The sequence below is a fragment of the Sceloporus occidentalis genome, unplaced genomic scaffold (assembly GCF_023333645.1).
Source record: "Sceloporus occidentalis isolate IW3139 unplaced genomic scaffold, rSceOcc1.0.p SCAF_232, whole genome shotgun sequence".
NCBI lineage: Eukaryota > Metazoa > Chordata > Lepidosauria > Squamata > Phrynosomatidae > Sceloporus > Sceloporus occidentalis.
The window spans coordinates 821,298-842,454 of NW_028317212.1; the positions used below are offsets into that span (position 1 = coordinate 821,298).

A 21,157-nucleotide genomic window follows, 5' to 3' on the forward strand; every position below is an offset into this window, starting at 1 on the left:
CCAGTGTGGCGAAACGAGATCTCTGCCAATAATTAGAAAATCTGAGAGGGAGAACTTGTTACAATTGTTACAAATTTTGGAATGTTATGCTTTAACCTTTTGTTGCGAATATTTCCAAGATGTTCCAAACCTCTGACTTTTAACTCTCTTGATGTGCGGCCGATGTATACCACATATACGCTGTAAAAGATAAATTACTCCACACGCCCTAATGCGCTGAACTTCTGTTCATGGAATGACAATGGTTTAAATACCCCGGTGAAGCGCAAATTGGTAGCCACTCATTTACAGAGGTTACGAGCCCACGTGGCTTTCCTGCAGGAAACTCACTGGAAAGATGTTGAGGGCCGCACTCTTAAGGCTCCTTGGATTGGTCAATGTATCTCGGCTTCTTATAAGTCAAAATCTAGGGGGGTAGCTATCTTGTGGCGCAAATCACTGGATTTTACCAGGCATTCCACGGTGATTGATCCACAAGGGAGGTAAATCTTATTGGATGTTACGATAGAACGCAAACGCTTGCTTTTGGTTAATGTCTATGCTCCAAATGCCCCCAACGAATCTTTTTACTGTAAACTATTTGATTTGTTAACTACTGTAGATTTTTCTGATGTTATTGTGGGGGGCGATTTTAACCCTGTGCTGGACTCTAGACTGGACAGGCAGGGTTCTAACAGAGTCTTACTGTAAGGCACGTACCGCCCGGCGTACGGTACGTGCCATTCAAGGTCCGGGACTTACCTCCCGTGGCAGACCGCGTCTGCTCGTGACAGGCTCCCGGTCCCTGTCGCCGGCTCGGGCAATCTGTTCTTCACTCCCCGCGTCCACGCGGGGAGCTGGGGGACACGCCGGCGACGCGGCTCTGGTCCCCACGGAGGGGGCGGCGCTCCAGCACGCCGCCCTAAGTTCCTCTCCCCCTGCTCACAGTATGCAGGGGGGAGGGGGAGGAGTGGGGAGAGAGGCTTCCCCTGGAGGGGCGGCACCTCTGGTGCCGTCTCACAGGAGAGAGATGGTTGGGGGCGGAACCGAGGGCGGAGATCCAGGCGTGACGTCAGACGCCACGTCTGGGATCTCAATAAAACCCTCAAGCTCCCTTATGTCGGCGCTCAGATATTCTGAGACGCTCTGTGCCCTACACAGCGTCTCCTGTACTGTGCTCCTTCACCTATTTGTTTCCTGATTTGATCTGTTACCTGACCCTTGCCTGTGACCTGTTTATGCTACCCTGCCGCCTGGACCTGACCCTTGCCTGTGACCTGTTTACGCTACTTCGCCGCCTGGACCTGACCCTTGCCTGTGACCTGTTTTCGCTACTTTGCTGCCTGGACCTGACCCTGGCCTGTTACCTGTTTATGCTATTTTGAGTTCTGCCTCTACCTGAGTTTTCTACTGTGTCCTCTGGACTATTCTGGTTACCTCCAGTAGTCCTGCATTCTGGGCTCCTTCTACCCTGCTAAAACAGACACTTGCTGGTGTCTGATACTTACAGACGGCCGACCTCACAGGGGTCCGCTTATTGACGCATCATTTATGCCTTGTGGATCCTTGGCGGGTATCGCACCCCACAACTAGGGATTACACTCATGCTTCTAGAGCACACTGCTCCCTGTCACGAATAGATTTTTTTTTGGTGTCCCTCTCTCTTATCCCTCATGTTACCCCTCCATACACAACATTGTTATTTCCGATCACGCCCCTATCACTTTGCGGTTAGGTTTGGGTTCTGTCACGCCGTATACACGTCACTGGCGATTTCCTCACTACCTTATTAACGATGAACAACTGTGAACACGCAGACGACCCGACTTTGTTTTGGGAAACTGCGAAGGTGGTGTTGAGAGGCCATATTATCTCCTGCGCTTCTAATCGCAAGAAGGACTGGAATGATAAATTTACTAGACTTAATCAGGATACGAGTGCAGCGTATTTGGATTATATCCGTGACCCCACTGACGTCACGAAAGCTCGTTATCGCACCACTAAGGATCTTTTGGATACCTTTTTACAGGCTCGAGCTCAGTCCCAGATGGACTATACTTGTGCACAATTTTTTAAATAGGGAAACAAATCGGGTAGCCTGTTAGCAACTATGGCTAAGCCAAAGGTTCCCAGACATAACATCACACACATTAAAACCCCACTCAATAGACTTGAGACGTCGCCTACGATTATTAATAAACTTTTCCAAGATTATTTCTCCACTCTTTATAAAGCCGCTCCGGACGATTTCGATATTGGGATTGGCCTGCCTCGGCGGGCGTCTTTGCCCAAGCTTACCCCAGCCCACAGAGACATCTTGGACGCTCCTATTTTGGAGGCGGAGGTCCTGTCCATCATATCGTCCCTAAACAACAAAAGGGCTCCAGGTCCCGATGGCTACCCAGCCAAATTCTATAAAATCCTTCAGCCGCACATTAAGGGGACACTGACATCGTTGTTTAATTCCATTATTCAGGATAAGCCTAACATTGCTAATTTAACTGCTGCCCGCACTATCTTACTACCTAAGCCGGGTAGAGATGCCACATTAATAACTTCCTACAGACCAATCACTTTAATCAACCAAGACATGAAGATCTTGGAGAAAATCTATGCTGATCGCCTGCAAACCATCTTGCCTTTCATTATCTGCCCTCAGCACCTGGGATTTTTAAGGGGGAGGCACTCGGTACAGGGTATCTGTGCGGCAATTGCAGCTACTCTAGCTTCTCCCTCACTTCACCCCAATTTCTATCCTACCATTTTGAGTTTAGACGCTGAAAAGGCATTTGACCAAGTCTCCTGGTCTCATTTGTTTCGGGTTCTAAAATTCCAACATTTTGGAAAAACTTTTTTGACATTAATTCGGCAGTTATATTGTAATCCCTCCACGGTCATTACGACTAATGGGTTGGATTCTCCCCGGATTATCATGGAACGGGGTGTACGTCAGGGATGTCCCCTTTCACCGCTGCTTTTTAGTTTAGCTTTGGATCCTTTGCTACGGTTGTTTCTCTTATCTCGCGATATCCCGGGTATTGCTGTGGGTCCCCATCAGTTGAAAGCTTATGCATTCGCGGATGGTGTCCTTCTCTATATTACTCACCCGCGTCTTACCATACCGCTTATTTTTGACCAGTTGGATACGTACGGGAAGGTTACAGGGTTTGTCGTTAATAAGGTTAAGTCCCGGGCTTTGTGTCTGCGCCCAGGGGCGTAACTAGACGCCTCAGGGCCCGGGTGCGAGAATCTGTTAGCAGATTGCTGTTAGCTGTTAGCAATCACACTCCTATCATACCAAGTCAGCCAGTACATGCTGGTACAGGGTGCTGGCAGCATCACTACACGAGGGGGGCAGCTGGCCAGGTTTCAGCATGTACTGGCTGACTTGGCATGATAGCTAACAGCAATCACAGTCCCATCATGCCTAGGTTCCAGCACTTACACATCCATGCTATCACACACACACTCATTTATTCATATAATCATTCATTCACAGATTCATTCCCTCAACCACACACACTCATTCAAACACCCTCCCCACCCCCTTACCTGCACTGCAGCTCCTCGATGCCGCTCAGAGACTTCAGCAGGGGGCGCGGCCTCCCTCTGCCTTCTCTGCTCAAGCACAGAGGAAGTAGGATGTCACGTGAACTCCGCTTCCTCTGTGCAGTCCAGAAGACCCTCCCACAAGTAAGTAGCAGGGCTTGAGGTGCGGCTCGCGCAAGATCGGTTGCCCTGGCTGTCGATCTTACGCGGGCCGCACCTCGAGGTCTCGCGGGCCGCATTTGGCCCGCGGGCCGCATGTTGGACGCCCCTGCCTTATTTAAAAAAAAAAAAAAAAAAAGGAAAAAAGATTTCGGCCGGCCCCTTGGCTTGGGCCCCCCTGCCGCCGGGGCCCGGTCGCAGTCGCGACCCCTGCGACCCCGGTAGTTCCGCCACTGTCTGCGCCCCTTGAGATGCCCCCCCGGGCATGCCTAATCTGGGAATACAGTGGGGATCAAAGTCGCTCTTATATCTGGGGGTGAAGATACCCGATTCACCTCTATAACTTTAATTATAAACCTATGGTTCGGAAGATCGCAAGGGAATTGCAGGGTTGGAAATAATTGCCGCTCTCTTTTTCCGGGAGTATAGCCCTTCTTAAGATGGTGACATTCCCCAAATTGCTATATCTCTTTCAGTCTTTGCTTCTTTTTCTTAAACGAGTGGATGAGACACTTCTAAATACTTTATTTCGACGTTTTATTTGGAATAACAAAAAGCCCAAAATCGCGACCTTTGGTTTGCAACGTGAACAATCAAAATTAGGTCTTAACCTCCCTCTCATTTGGGATTATAATGTTGCGGCCTTATATCGATATGCGGTGGACTGGATCTCTTGCTCCACCACTTACACAGATTTTAAGTTGGATCAGTGTTTTAGCCCCTCTGTTGCTCTCCAGGCCCTTCTCCATGCACCCTCCACTCAACTTCCACCACATGTTAGAGACAATCCTTTGCTTTACTCCACTATCCTGGAAGTTGGTCAGACTACGCTTGGGTCTCCAATGGCGATACTCTTTATTCCAGTGTTTTCTTCAAAACCCGATTTTTCAGAATGGACAGGCATCCAGCGTTTTTCGAGTCTGGGCGACACAGGGGATTCGCACTATTGCCCCCTTTTTGCACCATTCCTCCAGGACGCTTCTGCCCTTGATATCTTGCGTCTATTACCATACCTTGGTTCGCACACTTGAGTTTAGTCAGGTCGCAGTTGGGCCCTCTCACACTGCCGGACTGGACCAGTCCCCTTGATGGACAGATTAGGCAACCTTCTTCTACTCCGACGTCTACGAAGTTTATCTATAAACTGATACACACCATACCTCACCATGACTATTTACCGAAAGGTTTACTAGTGTGGTCCACACGTTTTCCTGATGTCACGGGTGACGATCTACTCCAAAGCACACTGACCACCTGTAAACTATTACCAGCTAGCTCCTACCTAGACATGCAACTTAAGATAGCGCATCAGGCCTACTTATCCCCCCATAGACAATTTTTAATCGGCATAATACCAGTGGACGCTTGCCCAAAATGTGGTTTTGCAGGTGCTGACCTGTTTCATAATTTTTGGGTTTGCCCTCTAATTCGTGTCTTCTGGACTACTATTCAAACCTTTTTGAGGCAGTTATCAACTGATGCTTATTGTATTGACCCGGCTGCGGCCATTCATGGCCTCGTTAGGATGGGGGGGTCCAGAGATGTGACATTAATTAGAATAATTTTGGCAGTGGCTAGGAAATCTATTTTGCACCATTGGATACAGGCGTCCCCACCATCTCTGTCCCTAGTTCATACTAAATTGTTGTATTTGCTTCGAATGGACTGGTTGGATGCTTCCCTTAATAAAGACAAAGGTACTAAACATTTTTTTACGAAATGGGAAACATTTATTAAAACGTTGGATGAACCCCTTAAGACACAAATTATACATACTTTTGAGGATAACTCATGGTTCAATGCCCGCTTACTTCGAGGCGCTTCCCCTTGCGCCTGAGTTGTTACTATGTTTGACTGGACAACTGACGAACAACATGTATATACATATATATATATATATATATGCTTTTTTTTTTTTTCTTTTCTTTTTTTTTTTTCCTTTGCCATGGGTTTAAATGGTTGTTGGGGGGTTGGTTGGGTTTTGTGGGGGGACTTGTTTTCGTTTTTGTTTTTCTTTTTATGTTATTGTGTCACTTGTCTCCCTTATCTGGGATTGTGTACTGTTCCTTAATGTCTCTGTGACAGTAGCTGTGATGTTCTGTTACAATGTTTTTGTTCAAAAATTAATAAAAAGAGTTTAAAAAAAACAAAAAAACCCCCCAAGATATTAATAATTTCTATATAAAAATCAAAGGTTCTAAGAAATAGTTTACATTCATTTAGTGTTAAATTCTAAATTTGACTATAGGTTTTAATACAAGTTAAACAGTTTTTGGTTTCAATGAATAGGAATGACTCATAAAAGTATTGGAGAAAGAGTAGTCTGAATTGGGTTGGGAAACTCTTACCTGCTTCCTCTTAATCATTGGACTTGAAATTGCTAGCCATGAGCCACTATCAAATCTGCAGCCCAAGCATCCATAGTCAACTTCACCAGATTTGGTAACTATGTCTTGTGCATTCCAAGAGCAGCCAGATGGTTGATGGGAACTCACTTGCTTGGATCAAGCAATGCCCTGTGAGGGTAGCTAAGGGCTCTTGTCTCAGACCTTCCCCAAGGTCAATTTCAATGAGTAACCAATGCACTCAGCTAGGAACCTCAGCACTAAGCTTTTCTCCATGTTTGTTGTAGACGTTCTACCATCTATATAAACCCCAGTAATGTTCTTGAATTCTAACATAGGGTGACACAACTGCTCCCCTACCAAAGGCATCCAAAAGTGTATTTTACGTACCTTGGTTAAGCTGCCAATAAACATTCAAATGCACTCGAGGACATTAATTCTGTCGAACTTGCAAACTCTTTTTTTCTATTTATTTGGGGTTTTTTTTTTGTATTAAATTGTTAGACGAAAGGATCATGGGAATATATTTTATTTGAATAAATGCAAATGAGCACACTAGCATATATGGCTAATGCTGCAGAATGCTGCCCTCTGTTGGTTAGATACATTAAGTAGCATAATAACTTTGGATTTCAAGCATTTGGAACAATGCTACTCAATGTATAACCAATAGAGGGCAGCATTCTGTGCGAACATATATTAGCCATATATGTCAGTGTTCTCATTTGCATTTATTCAAATAAAATATATTCCCATGATCCTTTCGTCTAACAGTTTAATACAAAAAAAACCCCAAATAAATAGAAAAAAAGAGTTTGCAAGTTCGACAGAATTAATGTCCGCGAGTGCGGACATTTAACTGTTGCAGCGGGGAGACCAGCGGATCATGGGAATATATTTTATTTAAATAATTAATAAATGAAAATGAACACACTACCACATATGGCTAATATATCTTCGGACAGAATGCTGCCCTCTGTTGGTTTTACATTGAGTAGCATAATATTCTGCCCGAGACTATATTAGCTATATATGGTAGTGTGCTCATTGGTCGTCAGCAGGAGGCCCCCTGCTGGTGACCAATAGAGTTGCTCATACGCACATTTAAACTACTGGCGCCAGAGATGCTGCAGTACGCGTTAACCCTGTATTAACCCCTTAACCGGAAAAAAAGAAGAAAAAACAAACACGAAGAATGTCCACGAATATTCGCCCGAAGAGAAGGCAGGAACGGGTGAATATTCGCGGAATACAAAGATTTTTTTTTTTGACGAAGACAAAGAGCCCCCTGGTGCCCACGTCTAGTTTAGATTAATTTAGTGTTAAATTCTAAATTCGACTATAGTTTTAATACAAGTTAAACAGTTTTTGGTTTCAATGAATAGGAACGACTTATGAAAGTATTGGAGAAAGAGTAGTCTGAATTGGGTAGGGAAACTCTTACCTGCTTCCTCTTAGTCATTGGACTTGAAATTGCTAGCCAAATGAAAGGGTGGTGAGTCCCGTCGGAGTAACTCTTTAAGAGGACAGAAACGGTCAGGGAGGAGAATGTGGTAAAGCCTAAGAGTTGTCTGATGTAGCGGTGTCAGAGTCGCTATGAGTTCATTACTGAGATGTCTGTTAAGATCCTGATTGTGAGTCAGTGAAAAATGTGGACCAGGTATGGAGGTAAGCCCTGTGTTCACAGCGATACGCTTGAGAACCTTTAGCGTTGCCGAAATGGTGGGATGCGTATGTAAAGTAAGCCCCTTAAATTTCTCTGGCAGCCAAGGAGCGGCAGAAATGTGGTTAAGAAAAAAGGAGTACTCCATGGATATCCAAAGTTTGGGTGCCTCCACTGACCACTCCAGCACTCTCCGCAAATGGGCCGCCATCCAATACCACTCAATGTTCGGAAAGCCTAGGTCTGGTTAAATGGGCAAACGATAATCAAGGTTTACTACCACCCCACACATAATTCATGAAGACTCTATGACACGCCCTTTAGAAGGACCGGGCAGGAAAATCGGTAAACATTGGAAGAGGTATAAAAGATCATCAATCACTGAGGATAGCAATGTCGTATAGTTAAGTTGTCGAATTAGGGAAAGATCAGCAGGGATCCATAGGCCGAGATAGTGAAAGGCAGAATCTTGCCATTTAAAGGGAAAAGTTCGAATCATGTCGGTCTTTAGGTCAGTCGATAGGCAAATTAATTTGGTAGTTGGAAAGGGTTTTTAAATGGTTTAATTCCATAATAACCTGCAGGAGCGAAGTGAGTGGCTGGGTGAGCAAGCATAGCATGTCGTCAGCGTAGATTGCGATTTTGTGTGTGGAGCCTGCAATTGTAATGCCTGTGATAGAGACATTGTCTCTCAGTGCTTGGGCTAACAGTTCCATAATTAAGAAGAACAGTAATGGGGATAATGGGCAACCTTGGCGGGTACCATTGCTTACAGATAGTTTGTCTGAAAGGATGCCATTGATTTTTATCTGAGCTGAGGGGTCAGTATATAACGCTTTGACCTGGTTCATAAAATTCTCCCCGATGCCGAGAGTCTGTAAAACCCGAAATAGAAAGGGCCACGCCACCCTATCAAACGCCTTTTCGGCATCCATAAACTGATTAGCATGTGTAATGATCTTTAGTATCCGGATGGAATTGTCTCTGGCCTCCCTCCCTGGAACGAAACCGACCTGATCCTTATGTATTAATGATGGTATATAAAGCTGCAAACAAAGTGCCATCACTTTGGCCAAAAGCTTCAAGTCTGTATTTATTAGAGATATTGGGCGGTAGTTAGCGCATGATTCCACATCTCTGTTAGGTTTAGGTATCACCGAAATGTGAGCTAGATGTGTGTCGCCCCGTTGGCTAAAGAGTTAAATGAAGTCACTAGATGAGGGCCCAAGACTGCGAAGAATTTACTATAGTAGACGTCAGGTCCCGGACTCTTGCCCTTAGGAGTTAATTTTAAAGCTTCTAAAATTTCATCACCCGTTATCGGGGCGTTCAAGGCGAGTTTGGCTTCAGGACCTAGTCGGCGTGGGAGGTATTTGGCCAAATATGCATCAAATTGGTCCAAGAATTTGGGGTCAGTGTCACCTTGTGGGGTTAAATTATAAAGTGCTGAATAGTAAGAGTGGAAACATCGGGAAATGGCATGGGATTCGTAGTGGGAAGAGCCATCCGAGGTCTTAATTTTAGGTATGTATGAAGAGGCTCTTTGGGTGCGAAGAGCTCTCGCTAGTAATTTGCCTGGTTTGTCACCCAGTTCGTGAAACATCTTTTTGGCCAGTAAGAAGTGTCGTTTAGTGGTGTTATCAAAGAGGGAGGCCAGCTGATCCCTGAGGGTGTGTAGTTGGGGCAGGATTTCCGGTGCCAGGGTCAGTTTGTGTGATCGTTCGAGTTGATCGCCAGCACATTGGCGAGTTTCAGTTTTTTGAGAGTGGAACCTATTCATATGAAGTAGCCTTGTATTACCGGTTTATGTGCTTCCCATACAACTGGGAAGGCTAAGTCACCAGTTACATTATTTGCAAAATAGTTACTTAATTGTGTCCACAAGTCCTCCACATGGGAAGGATTGCCAAGGATATTCTCATTCAGTCTCCAGCACCACTGCTTGTTCGTGAGGTGTGTAAGTTTGAGCGTAAAGTGTATCAGTGCATGATCGCTGATAGACTGAATCCCTATATCTGAGTCATGTAAATGTAGTAATTGATGGTGGGAGAGAAATAAGCTGTCAATTCTCGTGTAACTAATATGGACAGGTGAGTAACAAGTGTAGTCTTTGGTGGAGGGGTGTTGCGATCTCCAGGTATCCACCAATTGATAGAGGAGTCTCCAGGTATCCACCAATTGATGGAGGAGTCGCTTGACTTTTTTAATGCTGGAAAATGGGATATGCGATCTCTGGGATGAAGAGTCCCGAAGTGGATCTAAGATCATATTAAGATCCCCCCAAAGATATTAATGCCCTCCTGAAAACCACCAAATTTGCTGATCATATGGCATAGAAAAGAGGCCTGGGATCGATTGGGTGAGTAGACATTGCCCAGGGACACCTTCAGGGCACCTATATAACATTTTATGAAAATGGCCCTACCGTCAGGGTCCCTCCAGATATCCAACAGTCTAAATGGGATGGATTTGTGTACGACTATCGCAACTCCTTTAGTCTTGGAATCCGGGGCGCTAGCATAGAATGCGTGCGCATAGTGTCTATTGGTAAGCTTAAATTCGTTGGTTGCTTTGAAGTGCGTTTCCTGTAGAAATGCAATGTGCGTTTTATGTGATTGTAATATACGTAGTAATTTAGACCGTTGTTGCGGTTTGTTTAAACCTCTGACATTTAAATAGGTGATCTTGATCCTGTCAAGTGTCATGGCAAGGACATCCAGAAAGACCCTTGAAAGTGTGCAGCACCCTCGGAGCGGAAATAAGAGGGTCTAACAAATAAAACTGTACAACCATAAACATAACAAAAGAACAAGAAAACGAGCATATACAATGACTCTAGATGCCGCGGCAGGGGTGTTCCCTAAAGAATCGTTAATATGGTGGAGGGGCAGACTAAAATATGGAACACGAGTAGTTGCCCAACCACGCCCTTAGAAGGGAAAAATATAACAGGGACTACCAAAGTGGTGCAGGAAAAAGTACGTCAAATAAAACAAAATAAAACAGTAAGATACCGAATTCCAGTTGTTCGTGACGGGATAAAGGTAGACCCATCTATTGGGAGACGTGTATGTCGTGTACCGTCCTCCATTTCGGGAAACACGATGTGGTCCCCTTCTCACGAGGCATCCTGATTCTTCTGCCGCTTCCTACGTTGGGGTCTCGGCGACCAGGTTTTCGATGGGTCTGTCAGATTCATGGGTGTAGAGAAGGTGGGTTCCCAGTCTGTGATTTTGCAGTGTGGCAGTTCTAGGGCTTCTGTAAAAGGTTGGCGGATCAGGTGTGTGGACGTGCCCCTCCGGACAATTAAAGCGAAAGGGAATCCCCACTGGTAGGGTATGTGGGCCTCACGCAGGGCCTGAGTAACAGGTCGTAGGAGGCTCTGTGCCTGCAACGTTAGCGGAGAGAGATCTTGGAAGATGGTGATGGGATTTGATTCCCAGGAGAGAGAAGCGGTGTCTCTGTAGAGTCGCATAATTTCTTCTTTGAGGGGGTAATTTTGCATGGAACAGATGACATCTCTGGGTGGGGAGGATCCGGTAGGTTTCTGCCTAAGGGCTCTGTGTGCTCTATCAAACAGAATGGCCGTATCCGGTGGACGTTAAGTATCGTTTGTAACGTGGGTATCAATTTGGTGTGGGGCATCGATTCCGGTATGCCCCGCACTCGTAAATTATTGCGGTGTCCTCTGTTGTTCAAGTCCTCCAACTTCCTCGCGAGTTGTATAAGTGTATCAGATTGAACTTTCAGTTGATTCGTGAGTAGGTCAACTGTGTTGCATATTTTAGGTTGTTCGTCTTCTAGCACGACCACACGGTCCCCAATATGGCGTATGTCATTTTAAATTTCCGCCAAACTCACATGGATCCCCTGTGTAGCTCTGGCTATAATAGCAGTTATATCATCTTTTGTAGATAAAGAGTCAATCTTTTCCTGCCGTTGCTGATTTGGCGAGCGTGGAAAGGATGGCTGCAGATCTCGGGAGTCATCTGCGTCCACATCGCTGAGAGCGCTTGCTGGCGAGGAAGGAGCCCCATGAGGGGAATCGCGGGAGTCGTGAGCCGAAGATGCCACGAAGTAAGAGCGCACCGAGGTAAGTGTCAGTTTTTCTTTCGACCCCGACGGTTTTGGGGGTGTTGCTGGATCTATTTTATTTTTTGCCCATGATGGTGTGTAGCCGGTGAACTGAACCATAAAACGGGGCTAGCTGTGCCAGAGCTCTGGACTTAAGTGTCCATCTTGGTTGCGGGTTGGTCGCGCATACCTCAATGGAATGTTAAGGTTAGAAGGTTTGAATTTGCATAATTGCATATTTTAAAGAGGCTTAGTGTCTGTGAATATATTGGATTTAGACTACTGTTCAGAATTCTTTTTTCCCTTTTAAAAACAAAGTATTAAGAATGCAATATAAAAATCAAAGGTTTAGAAAAAATCAAAACTAAAAATTGTTTAGATTCATTTAGTGTTAAATTCTAAATTCAACTATAGGTTTTACAAATTAAACTGTTTTTGGTTTCAATGAATAGGAACGACTCATAAAAGTATTGGAGAAAGAGTAGTCTGAATTGGGTTGGGAAACTCTTACCTGCTTCCTCTTAATCATTGGACTTGAAATTGCTAGCCATGAGCCACTTTCAAATCTGCAGCCCAAGCATCCATAGTGAACTTCACCAGATTTGGTGACTATGTCTTGTGCATTCCAAGAGCAGCCAGATGGTTGATGAGAACTCACTTGCTTGGATCAAGCAATGCCCTGTGAGGGCAGCCAAGGGCTCTTGTCTCCAAGGTCAATTTCAATGAGTAACCAATGTACTCAGCTAGGAACCTCAGCACTAAGCATTTCTTCATGTTTGTTGTAGACATCCTACCAACATAGGGTGACACAACTGCTCCCCCTACCAAAGGCAACCAAAAGTGTATTTTACGTACCTTGATCAAGCTGCCAATAAACATTCAAATGCACTCGCGGACATTAATTCTGTCGAACTTGCAAACTCTCTTTTTCTATTTATTTTTTTTTTTTAATTAAACTGTTAGATGAAAGGATCATGGGAAAATATTTTATTTGAATAAATGCAAATGAGCAAACTAGCATATATGGCTAATATATGTTCGGACAGAATGCTGCCCTCTGTTGGTTAGATACATTAAGTAGCATAATAACTTTGGATTTCAAGCATATGGAACAATGCTACTCAATGTATAACCAATAGAGGGCAGCATTCTGTCCGAACATATATTAGCCATATGTGGCAGTGTGCTCATTTGCATTTATTCAAATAAAATTTATTCCCATGATCCTTTCGTCTAACAGTTTAATACAACCCCCCCCCCCCCCAAATAAATAGAAAAAAAGAGTTTGCAAGTTCGACAGAATTAATGTTCGCGAGTGCGGGCATTTAACTGTTGCAGCGGGGAGACCAGCGGATGGGAATATATTTTATTTAAATAATTAATAAATGAAATTGAACACACTACCACATATGGCTAATACCGTATTTGCTCGATTATAAGACGACCCCCCCCAAATCTGAATATTAATTAATGAAAAAAAGAAAAAGCCTGAATATAAGAAGACCCTATAGGAAAAAAGTTTTACCAGTAAATGTTAATTCATGTAAACTATGTGAACAATTGTTTTTTAATAAAAGCTATGATTGAGAAAAATATGTTGGTTTTGTTTTTATTTCCTTTTTTCAACCTGCCCCCCCAGTTATGCACATCTGCCCCCAGGCTTGCCACTCTGCCCCAGAAATGCCTTATACCCCTCTGGCATTTTGGGGGTTAAAAGGCATATTATGGGGCAGAGTGGCATATAGGGAGGTATAAGGCATTTCAGGAGGCAGAGTGGCGCATAGAGGGTTAAAAGGCATTTCTGGAGGCAGAGTGGCATTAAGGGCGTTAAAAGGAATTTCACGGAGCACTCTGCCTCCAGAAATGCCTTATGCCCCCACCCATTTAACACTCCATCCCCCTCCCTCCTCCAAACTTACCGGTGCTTCTGAGTCCCCGGTGCTTAGTCCGGGCAGCATGTAGAGCTCTACGCGCTTGAGCGGAGGTTGTCTACGTGAATCGCGTAGAACTCTACTCGCTGCCCGGACTAAGCACCGGGGACTCAGAAGCACCGGTAAGTTGGGGGTGCATAACACAGGAGGAAGATCCAGGTCCCCTGCATCGCTGCGGGGGATCTGGATCTTAGTCTCATAGTCAGACCTATTTGAGGTCTGATTATAAGACTACCTCGATTATAAGACGAGGGGTATTTTTCAGAGCATTAGCTCTAGAAAAAACCTTGTCTTATAATCGGGCAAATACAGTATATCTTCAGGACAGAATGCTGCCCTCTGTTGGTTTTACATTGAGTAGCATAATATTCTGCCCGAGACTATATTAGCTATATATGGTAGTGTGCTAATTGGTCTTCAGCAGGAGGCCCCCTGCTGGTGACCAATAGAGTTGCTCATACGCACATTTAAACTACTGGCGCCAGAGCTGCTGCAGAACGCGTTAACCCCGTATTAACCCCTTAACTGGAAAAAAAGAAGAAAAAACGAACACGAAGAATGTTCACGAATATTCGCCCGGGTGAATATTCCCGGAATACGAAGATTTTTTTTTTTAATGAAGACGAAGAGCCCCCTGGTGCCCAAGTCTAGTTTTGATTCATTTAGTGTTAAATTCTAAATTCGACTATAGGTTTTAATACAAGTTAAACAGTTTTTGGTTTCAATGAATAGGAACGACTCATAAAAGTATTGGAGAAAGAGTAGTCTGAATTGGGTTGGGAAACTCTTACCTGCTTCCTCTTAGTCATTGGACTTGAAATTGCTAGCCATGAGCCACTTTCAAATCTGCAGCCCAAATCATCAGATTTGGTGACTATGTCTTGTGCATTCCAAGAGCAGCCAGATGGTTGATGGGAACTCACTGGCTTGGATCAAGCAATGCCCTGTGAGGGCAGCAAAGGGCTCTTGTCTCAGACCTTCCCCAAGGTCAATTTCAATGAGTAACCAATAGCACTCAGCTAGGAACCTCAGCACTAATCTTTTCTCCACATTTGTTGTAGAAAAATCTATATGAACCCCAGGAATGTTCTTGAATTCTAACATAGGGTGACACAACTGCTCCCCTACCAAAGGCAACCAAAAGTGTATTTTACGTACCTTGATCAAGTTGCCAATAAACATTCAAATGCGTATACTTGTTTTCATTAGATTTTGCAAGCCTAAAACTATGGAATGGTAAGGTTAGATTGTTTTCATTTGCATAATTGCATATTTTAAAGAGGCTTAGTGGTGGTGTCATTAAAACTGGCAGCTGGGTGGGCAGGAGTGCCTTTACATTTTTGTAAGGGTCAGAAACCTATATTGCATCCTAGTGGGTTTTTTTTTGTTTGTTTTTTTTTGTTTTTGTTTTTAAACCTTGTTTTAATATTTTTGTTATCTGTATAAATACCCTTTACAAAATAATACAGTTTCTTTCATAAGGTCTTTAGATGGAAGGCAAAACCTAAATTCAGAACAAATAAATGAGAAGAACTCTGGTTTGTTCCACAATTAATATATAGTTGTTTGAGGAAGGGAGTAGTATTTTTAAAAAAACCAAAAGTACAAAGTCATATTTTTTTGTCTCTCACTCACTGTTGCATAAGCTATTTTATCACCACACTCGGGAAGCTGAGCCGAGATTATTTAAATATTAATCCTTCAATTATAAATCACAAAAGTTCTACTGTAGTGACTCACTAACGGTGGCATCAAAATAGTTCTTATTATTGTTCTTATGAAAGTTACAGAATTTCCGAAGATAAAAATATGAATTCAACATAATGAAGGCATGCAATTCAGCTGTGACATACCAGTAAAAAAGCACTAATTAAGATGCTCAGGTATTATTAGATGAGAGTAGAATTTAAGGTGCTAGCACAAAAACGTGTGACGCTGAGAATTCCCCCATTCACCCTATAAGTGCCTCGGCCTATTAACCACTGGTATTATATGCAATGAGGGCTTCTGCGTTTTTATCAACTTGGTTTTAGCTGGGTTGCAGGAAAACAGCATCACACTTTATCGCAAACCTTAGCACGATCAAGATTGTCTCTAATATGAAGTCAACAGTGTATGTCACCATTGAAAGCAATAACTGATTTGAACATACTGAGTTACCTGAAGTACCACCAGTAGAGTATGAACATATCTGTGAACTTTTTGACTCCAGCTACTTGGAACTTCTTTTGCAGGATATGGGTAGGAGGTCCAGCTTATTCTCAATTTTTATTTTTTTTATTTTTTTTAATGTTGTCAACATATTATTATAAGAATAAGAAAGTCGTGTAATTATGTGTCATAAGAATGTAAATAGTGTCGTTTTTTTAAATCAAAAAGTGCAACGTGCACAACAAACTGTAACAAAATAGAGAATTTTACCTGTATTTCTATCTGTTAATCAAATCTCACCTCTTGACCAATCCTCGATGCACATCAGTTTTCACGTATCCAGTGTCTTGTCCGCTCCAATTTGTGATAATGAATTATTCGTTTTAACTATAGTAAATAGTGTAATCCAAGGGTGTCCAAGTTTTTTCTGCAGTGGGCCACTTCATCAGAATTGTATACGTGCGAGGGCACTCATTTTTCGCTGTGAGAAAATATGGCCTTTAATAAAATATGCAGATTAAAAAAACCTTTACTTTTCCTCTCACTGATTTCTGGGCCTAGAAAGTGTTGTGACTACAAATTCAGGATAATTAAAAATGAAATAGTTCTATTTATTCTAGGGATGCACCGAAATGAAACTTCTGGACCAAAACATTCACTTAGCCAAAACCAAAAATGACCCCCCACCTTTAAAAATAATACTAAAAACTCACATTTTTTATAAAAGTAATTAACACACCACAATTGGACAAAAAATTTAGCAATATAACAGCAATCACACTCCTATCATACCCAGGCAGGCAACCAGTAAATGCTGGTACCTAGGCAGGATGGGACTGTGCTTGCTGTGATTGCTGTTAGCAATCATACTCCTATCATGCCAAGTCAGCCAGTACATGCTGGTACAGGGTGGCTGTAAGTGATGTGCAGACCCCATACTGCTGGCAGCATCAATACACAAGGTGGGCAGCTAGCTAAGTTTCAGCATGTACTGGCTGACCTGGCATGATAGGAGTGTGATTGCTAACAGCAATCACAGTCCCATCATGCCTAGGTTCCAGCACTTACACATCCATGATATCACACACACACTCATTCATTCATATACTCATTCATTCATATACTCATTCATTCACAGATTAATTCCCTCAATCACGCATACTCATTCAAACACCCTCCCCACCCCCTTACCTGCACTGCAGCTCATCGATGCCGCTCACAGACTTCAGCAGGGGGCGCGGCCTCCCTCTGCGTTCTCTGGTACTGCACAGAGGAAGAAGGACTGGAGCAGAGTCATGTGATGTCACGTGAACTCTGCTGGGTTCCGCTTTCTCTTTGCAGTACAAAAGACCCCCCCACTGGTTAGTAGCAGGGCTCTTGTTGTAGCAGGGCTTGACATACGGCCCGCGTAAGATCGGCTGCCCTGGCTGCCGATCTTACGCGGGCCGTACCTCGAGGTCTCGCAGGCCGCATTTGGCCCCTGGTGTAATCTATTGTTTAGGGAAGTGTTTCAGCCATGTATTCCACATGAAGAGCATTCTGTTATTCCTACCTGAGCTCCATGCATATATCTGTTCATTTATGTAATTTTTAGATACAATGTTTATGAAATCTTTAATATCCGGTATAACTGCAGTCTTCCAGAGTTTCGCAAGCAAGGTTCGGTATGCAATGAAAATATGACTTGTCGGGAATTGGACAAGACAGTTCAATTTATCTATACCTATATTCAGTAATGCTGATTCAGGAGTAATTACTATTGGTTTCCCCACTACTATATTAATTAACGTGTTTAAGTCTTCTTTCAATTTATTCAACTTAGGGCAGTTCCAGAAAATATGGATTAGAGACCCCCTTTGACCGCACCCTCTCCAGCATTCGTCCGAACAAGACTCATAATAACAATGTAGTTTCACTGGAGTGTGGTACCATCTTGTTGTCATCTTGTACAACTGTTCTCTGTGATTGGTGCATATAGTGGCCTTCTTAAATAAAGACAATGCTTTACACCATTTATCCAGGGTCAATATCTTGTTCAGGTCAGTTTCCCATTTCTTATGGTGAGGGAGTAGTTCTGGTATCGAGTCACAATTGAAAAATTCATATATTGATTTAAACATTTTTGCAGTAATATCTGTGTAGTTCGGGTTTAACAAGTCAGACAAGTACTGGGGAAGGTGCACTCTGGTAACAGGGTATTTTTCCCAAAGTTTCTCTAAAGACTTATATAAAGACCTATCTTTCTTGGTAAGATTAAATTGTGTTCTAAGGGAGTCAAAATCTATCAATTTGTCATCAACCACAACTTTACTCAATGATGTAATACCTTTATTTGCCCAAGAAGAAATATTTTTGAGACCTGCAAAATGTTTTAGGGAGACAATTCCCAAGTCATGTTCAACGACATTTGTGTTACCACGATCTATCGACGTCTGAGATCTCCAAGCCTCCATAGCTGCACTTACTGTGAGAATACACAACCTGGGCATATCTGTCAATTTAGCTAAATTCAAAATTAGTTGTGACCAATCAGTTATTTGTAGAGTGGCGGATTCAATTTGGACCCATGGTTTTTGTGAGTTACTATTCTGTATCCAGTTCAAGGATTGTTTTAAAAGGTTGGCTCTATAGTAGGCAATAATGTTAGGAATAGCTATGCCTCCATTCTTTACCTTTTTGGTGAGTATTTGTAAGGAAACTCTAGGTTTTAGTTGTCGCCAAATAAACTTTGAAACTTGAGATTGAAATTTTTTCAATATATTAAGAGGGATATGAATCGGTAGCGCTCTAAATTTATATAATAATTTTGGGAGCAGAAGCATCTTATATAGGGCTAGTCGGCTAAACCAACTCCATTCTTGGGTTTGTAGCACGTCAATCTCTTTTTGCAAACTATCCAACAGTTTTGGGAATTTTCTTTTAATCATAGTGAGTTTGTCCGAGGCGATTTCTACACCTAAATAAGTTATGGATTTGGGATTCCAAACATAATTAAAAAAATTTTGTAAATTGAGTTTGGTCAATTTGCTTGTACTTATACTTAGAATATGGGACTTACTTTGGTTTACCTTGTAATAAGATGTGTGGCCAAATCTATCTAATTCCTTCTGGATCTCCGGTATGGATTCCAATGGATTAGAAATTATCATTAGAACATCATCAGCAAATAAACTGATTTTGTGAGTGCCTATTGAGGATCAATGCCCTTAATTTTCTGGTTGTTTCTGACAGCCAAAGGCTCTATAGCTAGGATAAATAACAAGGGGGACAAGGGACATCCCTGTCTAGTTCCATTGGTGATCTGGAAGGTATTAGAAAAAATACCATTACATTGGACACTAGCAGAAGGTCCAGAATATAAAGAGAAGATAGCCTTGATCAAATCATCTGGGATGTCATAGTGTGAGAGAGCGGTTTTTACATAATCCCAGTGTAGTCTATCAAACGCCTTCTCTGCGTCTAAAGAGATAAGCAGAGAAGGCGTCTTTTTGTACTCAGCCCAAGAGACTAGGTCAATGACCCTTCTTGTCCCATCAGAGGACTGTCTGCCCTTGGTGAATCCAACCTGGTCCGGATGGACCAGCACAGGGATCACTTCTTGCAGTCGAGTAGCCAAGATTTGGTTAAGTGGGGTATTAATCAAAAAGTTTGTAGTACTCTGAGGAAAATCCATCAGGGCCTGGTGATTTTCCAGTTTGTAATGATTTTATAGCTGATTCAATTTCTTCTTCCGAAAATGGTGCTTCTAAGGAAGATCGGAGATTTGAAACAATTTTAGGTAGTTGGCGTTCAGCTAAATATTGGGAATACTGCTCGTGAGTAGGTTGAGGGGTTAAAGGGTCGTCTTTCAGGTTATATAATTTTTTGTAATATTCCGCTATTGTGTTAGCTATGTCGATTGGATTTAGCATTTTTTCTTTTGATATGTCATCTACAAGGTGACCTATTCTATGTTGGACCCTTACTCCTTTAGTTTTGTTAGCCATCAGTTTGGTTGGTTTATTAAAGTCGCTGTAATATTTAGCTTCCACCTTTTTAAAAGGTTTTAATGTGATTTTTAAGCATTAGTTCGTGTAGTTTAAGTCTGATATCTGTAAGAGATTGCAATGTATTGTATGAATTATCGAGTTTGTGTTTACTTTCGAGGGTTTCTAATTTTTTCAAAGTTTCCGCAAGTTCTTTTTTATGGAGTTTATTAAACCGAAATGTTTGTTGTAAGATGATGCCCCTGGAAAAGGCCTTATGAGACCTCCATACAGTGACAGGATTGTCTACTGACCAAGCATTAAATTTGAAGAATTCTTCTAAGTTATCTTTTATTACCTTATGTGAATCAGGATTAGATAGGATAAAAGTATTGTTTTTCCAGGAGGGCGTATTACTTGGAAAGGCCACAGTTTTAATTTCAAGAAGTACTGGTGCATGATCTGAAATGTTTTTTATTTTGCAGGAGAATACTTCACTTATGGAGCTAGATTTCAAGAGAAACATATCTATTCTAGCATAGGAGTTATGTCTCTGAGAGAAGTGAGAGAAGTCTCTTTCTGAGGCGTTGCAACAACACCATACATCATATAAGGCGTTATCTTGTAGCCATTTACCTAGAATGATTCATCCTAGTGGTTTTAATGGACTATCTTTGAGTCTAAAGAGTCCTTTGCCGTTAATGGAAATGTAATCCAGGCTTCCAGGGTTGATGGTGTACAGGTAGCAACTTTATGGTTCTGGCTATCTAGTGTCACGGCTAGAGGACCAGCAGTGCAGGAACTTGGTATCATCCACCAGTACAGGAGCAGAGCAGTATACTGGTAGCAGCAGGCAAAAGAGTAGTCGTTACTCGGAGCCGAAGTCAGGAGTAGGCGAGGACAGGATAATCAAAAACAAGCCGGGTCAAACACAGGAGATAGACAGGAACGCCAAAAACAAGCCAAGGTCAGAAGCCAAAATCACAAGGTATTTAATAAGCACAGCCAACACGCACAAGGCACTATCACAGGCAATGAGCTAATGCAACAGCCAGGTTTAAATAGACATACTAATTGCATTTCCCGCCCAGCATGAAACGGAGGCTTGGAACGCACAAGGGTAGTTCCTATAAGAGGCCGCACGGTGGCGCGCGTGTACACAGAACCAGAGTCCATGCAGTCTGTGTTCAGGAAACCTGCCAGTGGCTACAGGCGTCGAGGGGCTTCAGAAGAACGGCGGTTGGGACAGACAGAAGGTAAGTACCCCGCAGTTACATCTAGTTCCTCGCAGGATGTGGACAGGAAGTCCAGCTAATGTTGTGTGACAGACTGCGGTTTTAG

The 21,157-nt window shown here is 42.9% G+C and overlaps 3 pseudogenes; all 3 read right to left on the bottom strand.

The window, feature by feature from the left end:
* Positions 1 to 5,996: 5,996 nt before the first annotated feature.
* Positions 5,997 to 6,306, bottom strand: LOC149276655 (Nuclear RNase P; annotated as a pseudogene).
* Positions 6,307 to 12,241: 5,935 nt separating this feature from the next.
* LOC149276656 (Nuclear RNase P) lies at positions 12,242 to 12,541 on the bottom strand (annotated as a pseudogene).
* A 1,911-nt stretch (positions 12,542 to 14,452) lies between these two features.
* LOC149276657 (Nuclear RNase P) lies at positions 14,453 to 14,748 on the bottom strand (annotated as a pseudogene).
* Between the last annotated feature and the right edge of the window lie 6,409 nt (positions 14,749 to 21,157).